We start from the raw sequence: 6,720 nt of genomic DNA, 5'->3' as shown, positions 1-6,720 counted from the left end.
AGTCCATTTAAGCTCATGCTGACTGCTTCAATGACTCCATCCATCCACCTCATTCTCTGTTGTCCCCTTCTTTTTTCCCCCTCAATTGTTCCCAGCATTAGGCTGGTCTCCAGGGAGTCCTTCCTTCTCATTAGGTGGCCAAAATATTTGAGTTTCATCTTCAGGATCTGGCCTTCTAAAGAGCAGTCAGGGTTGATCTTCTCTAGGACTAACCAGTTTGGTCTTCTCCAGCACCTTAGTTCAGAGACCTCGATTCTCCAGCACCTTAGTTCAGAGGCCTCAATTCTTTGTCACTCAGCCTTTCTTATGGTCCAAATTTCACAGCCATCCATTGCAACTGGGAAAACCATAGCCTTGACTATACACACTTTTGTGGGCAGGGTGATATCTCTGCTTTTCAGTATGCTGTCTAGATTTGCCATAGTTTTCCTTCCCAGAAGCAAGTTCTTTCAATTTCTTGGCGGCAGTCCCCATCTGCGGTGATGGGGATGAAGAAAAAACATTGATACTGAGATCAATGAGAACTGTGCTGAGAGCTATGCATGGCATTTTCATTCTAGGTCCTGAGAATGAGACACAACTCTTTTTTTGAAAATAATAAAAGTGTTCAGGTCTTTTGAAAGATCTATTTGTTTTTCTGCTAACTACGTGTAACAGCTATAGCAAAAGCTTCTTGTTTCTTACAATCATCTGACCAGGAATTTCTATACCTTTGCCCAATATTACTTTGGGTAAGGAAAAAATGTCCATTGTCTCCAGTAAAGCTGCTGCTATCAATAAACTTCAGATTGTTTTGGATTGTAAACCCAACTACCAAGATTTATGGTTAAACTGTAATACTGTATGGGGGCAGCCAAAATCCAGACAGTCTGGAGATGGCAGAAAAGAGTGTTCTGTATCCCGTGAGACCATATAGTGATCATCCACAGCAGTGGTGGGATTCAAAAATTTTTACTACTGGTTCTGTGGGTGTGGCTTTTTGGGTGTGGCATGGCTTTGTGGGCATGGCAGGGGAAGGATACAGAAAAATTGCCATTCCCTCCCCACTCCTGGGGGAAGGTTACTGCAAAAACCCCATTCCCTCCCCACCCCACTAACCTGCTTTCCAGCTCCCTTCTCCTGTTCAGGGCAACAAAAGAAGATCAGCTGGGAGGCAGTGTGGGCGGGGCCAGCCTATTTGCCGGTTCTCCAAACTACCCAAAATTTCCACTACCAGTTTTCCAGATCCTGTCAGGATTGGCTAAATACCACCTCTGATCCAGAGACTTTACCAACCAAGATGTGGTGTTGATAGATCAGTTTTCAAAGTACTGTCATCTTCTAAAATAGGTCCGTACTATTAGGCCCACTTTGCAGTTATGAGTCCAGGCTGAAGGACAGAAACCTTTGACTGTTATTTTCACTGAGCTGAGGATCGTTTATCCCCAAGATTAGCTTGCAAAGTTGGAGAGCTTGTCTATTCAAAAAGGTAGCGGTCTAGAAGAGCGCAGCCAACAAGTCCCAGGAGAAAAACACTGCTTGCAAGTAGACTGGAAATTGCTTTTCTGCCTACAGCAAATCAGAATAGAATAGAATAGAACAGAATAGAACAGAATAGAACAGAATAGAACAGAATAGAACAGAATAGAACAGAATAGAACAGAATAGAACAGAATAGAACAGAATAGAACAGAATAGAACAGAATAGAACAGAATAGAACAGAATAGAACAGAATAGAACAGAATAGAACAGAATAGAACAGAATAGAACAGAATAGAACAGAATAGAATAGGGGGGAGTTACCTGAGCTTCTCCCAAAGAGAATAGAATAGAAAGGAATGGAATGGAATGGAATGGAATGGAATAGAATAGAATAGAATAGAATAGAATAGAATAGAATAGAATAGAATAGAATAGAATAGAATAGAATAGAATAGAATAGAATTCTTTATTGGCCAAGTGTGATTGGACACACAAGGAATTTATCTTTGGTGCATATGATCTCAGTGTACGTAAAGAAAAATGAAATAGAATACATTCATCAAGAATCATAACATACAACACTTAGTGATAGTCATAGGTTAGTATTAAATGGCACATCAGGTCAAAGAAGAAAACACTCTTGAGAAAGATAGACTGGAGATAGTTTGATAAGCCTCCTTATCTGATAGAAGAGCTTCCATCATGCCCTACCCACATTTAATGAAACTGCAGTAGATTCAAGAGTCAAATGAAGTTTGTGACTCGGTGACAATGCTGGTGCATGCAGGGTATGTTTAGTCTTGCTTTCTGAAGGATTTAAAAAAACTAAGAAGAATAAGGAGGATAGGCATAGCATTTCTATTAACTACAACATGAATGTTAATGTCACAGTAGTCATGATAGTGACTATGATGAGTGTCACAATTTGTGCTCCACTTCAGGTAGCAAATACCGTGGGTAAACATTTGTGGAAGCTTAGTTAGCCATTCACTGTTCACAATGACATTCAATGTCATTTGCTTGACTTTCACACTATCAACCAACGTCTTAAATTAGCCATTTTTAGGGATGTCCATTTCAAAGTCAAGAAGGAAATAAAAGGTCATGATCGCCTCCCAGTAGTTTTGCCCACTTGAGTTTATTCAGCAAATCAAGTTTAAGAATCATGAGGCCAACCATTCAAAACTCAAGACTTTAAACCATTCGAAGCAGATGGGACTTTAGATAAGTCAAATCAACTTACCTATTTGGGGCACTTATTTAGATGATCTGTCACTTGAGTTTGAGAGACCCAAGAGATGAACTGGAAGAGTAAAATGGAGCTTTGCTGGAAAACATGGCTTGAATGAACAAATTCCAAATTATTGGGATAACATAACTTTCAACATGGATGCAATCCTTCAGAAACTTTCTTCCAAACAGGACAGTAACAAGAACCTTGTTTATGCATTAAGAATGTGGATTGCCTCCCAATCGTTCACCTGAATGTTGGAGATGTGGATATAAACAAGGAACCTTCTATCATATGTGGTGGACTTGTGCCAAAGCCAGAGAGTATTGGCTTAAAATAAAGGAATGGCTGGAACAAATCACAGAACAAAAAATTGAATGGAAACTGGAACTATTGGGCATTCTAGATGATAAAATGTGTAAAAAATTCCAATATATAATATTACCTATATTAAACGCAACAAGAATAGTATTCGCTCAAAACTGGAAACAGAATAATATCTCTTCAGAAGCAATGATAATAAGAAAGGTACTTGAGTGTGCAGAAATGGATAGGTTGACCATGGAATTGAAGGATAGAGAAGAATCAGAGTACTATAAAGTATGGAGTAGATGGCATAAATGGTTGGACGTTAGACGCAAGATACTGTATAAGAATTAAGTATTCCACTATAAATATGATAACAATGTATATACTGTATCATAAATATTATTATATTCTAAGTGACTATATAATATAGAGTATATTAGAGAATATGTAATAGAGAACGCAGAAACAGAGCTTATGTAAATAAGAATGATATTAATGTAACTGATACAGACTCGCTGTAATGAGTGAAAAATTGTGTTTTGTTTTTTATCGTTTAAATAAGTTTTTTTTAAAAAAAAAATGTGGATTGCCATCATCTACTGGTTAGAAATGATGCTCATATAATTACTACATGACATTAGAGTTCCAGTAGAAACTATGGCAAGGATAGCTCATCCAATATATGTTTCATATGTAACCTACCTGTTGCCAAAACACTTAAGAGGAGATCTATCTAGAACATCCCAGTATACTATCGAATTATAAATATGGGCCGTCACAATTTGGAATGCTGATAAGATTCAGAGACATCCTGGCACGGCACTTGTGTACACACCCAAGATAATGAACATTTGAGTTTCAGCTTCTCCCCCTTTCACAGTGCAAACAGATTAAGAGCACTTCATTTTTCCATTGCTCAGCTTAGGCGCTATCTCTGTTTCTGCATCAGTGAGCAGCTAGGAAACAACAGTCTACCTAAAACCCGAACGTGTGAATGAATTTTCTAAGATGTTCCTTACAACTTTCTCATCCTCTCACCTTTTACCACAATTACACCAAACACAATAGGTTCAGGGGTGGGTTGCTACCGGTTCGGCATGCTTTTTTCTTTTTTCTTTGCTCGCGTGCATGCCAAATGTGCACTATGCGCGTGTACACATTTGCACCTAAAAAGGTCTGCACATGTGCACGTTAGAAAAGCAGGGGATTTAATTTTTGCAATGAAGATTGTTCTGCGCATGCACAGAACCGAAAGTCAAGATGGCACCGACAACGCTAGAACTGGTTCGAGGGCATGGCAGGCAGAGTTACTACTTATTTGGCCGAACCTGTCCGAACCGGTAAGAACTCACCTCTGAATAGGTTTCTATTTTGTCCTATGCACATATTTTGCGAGAACCTTCTGGAAACTGTAACCTGCAACATGGATTTAAAGAAACACAGATGTGGGTGTATAATTTTATTTTGCTCTGGAATTAAAAAGTAATCAAACTTAATACAGGTAATCCTTAAGTTATGATCATAATTGAGTTCCAAATTCCTGAGATTGTTATTAAGTGAGTTTCCCCCCATTTTATGACCTTTCTTGCCACAATTGAGAAATGAAACCACTGCAGTTGTTAAGTTAGTCACACGGTTGTTAAGTGAATCTGGCTTCTCCATTGATTTTGCTTGTCAGGTCACAAAAGGGGACATGCAACCATTATAAATTTGACCCAGTTGCCTCTGAATTTTTATCATGTGACCAGGGGGATGCTGCAACATTCATAAGTGTGAAAAACAGTCATAAGTCACTTTTTTCAGTGCTGTTGCAACTTTGAACAGTCACTAAATGAACTGTTGTAAGTCGAGGACTACCTGTAATCCATGAGTTTAAATCCATTAAAAATATGCATTATTATGGGGCATGCCTCTCCCAAAATGCATGTTCTCCCTAAAAAGCTTTGCACATAGTTTTCCCCAGTGTTGTGTACTTTGTGAATTCTTTTTCATGAATAAGTTCCTTCTTGTAGACATAGATTTTATAAAAGACTCTTAAGTTTTGCTGCTAACAAAATTGAAGGATCGTTCAGTTCATGAATTGGTAGAAACTCTGCAAAATTATATCATTTTCCCCCAGGTCTAATTTATACCACTTCAATTTACCTCGAAACTTTTTTTAAAAATTAACTTTCAAAGTGAATCTTTTCAAAAACACCGAATTTAGGGGAATGAATGAAAGGTAAAACACCTTTATTGGGAAAATCACTATCCTGTTTCCCCAAAAATAAAACCTCTCTGGATAATGAGTTTATGAGTTTATGAGTTTATTATTTATAGGCCGCCCTTTTCCCTGAGGGCGGCTTACAATTTATAAGGAAGGGGGGGTACAAGACAATAAAACAATAAACATGAAAACAGTGCAAGTAAAAGTAAAACACAACATTCATCATTCGGGTGGGGGCAAGTTACGATTTTTATCCCCAGGCCTGACGGGATAGCCAGGTCTTGAGGGCTGTGTGGAAGGTCTGGAGGGTGGTGAGGGTACGAATCTCCACGGGGAGCTCGTTCCAGAGGGTCGGAGCTACTACTGAAAAGGCTCTCCTCCACGTAGTTGCCAGTCGGCACTGACTGGCAGATGGAACTCGGAGGAGGCCTAATCTGTGCGATAATAAGGGCTTTTGAGCGCATGCGCTAAAATAAGCCCTCCCCGAAAATATTGCAACGCAGCAATGAAGTGACTACACTCGCTGCCTCCTGCACCACAAAAATAATAATAATATCTCCCTGAAAATAAGGCCAAGTGCTTATTTTGGGGATAAAAAACAACAACCCTGTCTTATTTTCAGGAAAACACGGTATTTAATCCACATATGGGTTAAAATTGTCAGTGAAGTACAGACTCATTCAGCTGAGTGATCTATTGAAGGTATTTTGGCTCTCCCCCCCAAGGAAGCCCAGAAGTTCCTTAGGTAAGGGAAGAGGGAAGTGATTTCTATACTCTCCCTCCTATAAACTTGACACATTTGACTAAGAACACGGACTTGCGTATTATTTCCATGGCAACCTGCGCAGGTCACTGGAAATATGCACACCCCTGCCTGTCACTTGTTCTCTTTGCCTTGGAGAAGGTCACACCTGTCTACCCAGAGAGTATTTGTAAGCAGAGCGTTACTATGCTGGTGCAGTGACATAGGACACCTGCATGATTTTCGGCATCATCCTTTCCTCACTTCTCTGTTGTTGCACGCATGGCTGTGTTTACATAAGCCTCCAGGAAGCCAACAGGATTCATGAGTTATCCTGGCCTGGACAAACTACTTTGCTGATCAATTCATGAGATTGTGTTGATGGAGTCCTCATATACATGTCATCCTCAACTTACAACCCGTGTACTCTGTGCTGTTATGGGTAGGGCGAATTCTGCAAACGCCGGGATAAATGGCCTGTACATTGCCGTGGCTTCCTTGTGTTCCTCCATCTTCCCTGAGTCTTCACGCCACCCAGAATCGTTTGTGTTCGTGGCACGACAAAACCGCGCTAGTCAAAATCGCGGTGATAAAATCGCGGCGCTAAAGCCGCGACGTCATCACCGCTGCAACAACAGCGCGGCAACAGAAGGGCGCTTTAAAACGGCGCCGCGGCAGAAAGCCGACTTCAATTAAGGTAAGGGTTAGAATTAGGTTTAGGGGTTTGTTTTAGGGTTAGGTTTAGGGTTAGGTTTAGGGTTAGGTTTAGG

Source organism: Thamnophis sirtalis, unplaced genomic scaffold, assembly GCF_051295495.1.
Source record: "Thamnophis sirtalis isolate CommonGarterSnake01/CBP01778 unplaced genomic scaffold, rThaSir2_p1.2 scaffold_13, whole genome shotgun sequence".
In the NCBI taxonomy this organism is placed as follows: Eukaryota; Metazoa; Chordata; class Lepidosauria; order Squamata; family Natricidae; genus Thamnophis; species Thamnophis sirtalis.
The sequence above is the reverse complement of the archived record's forward strand: the minus strand, read 5'-3'. Positions refer to the sequence as shown.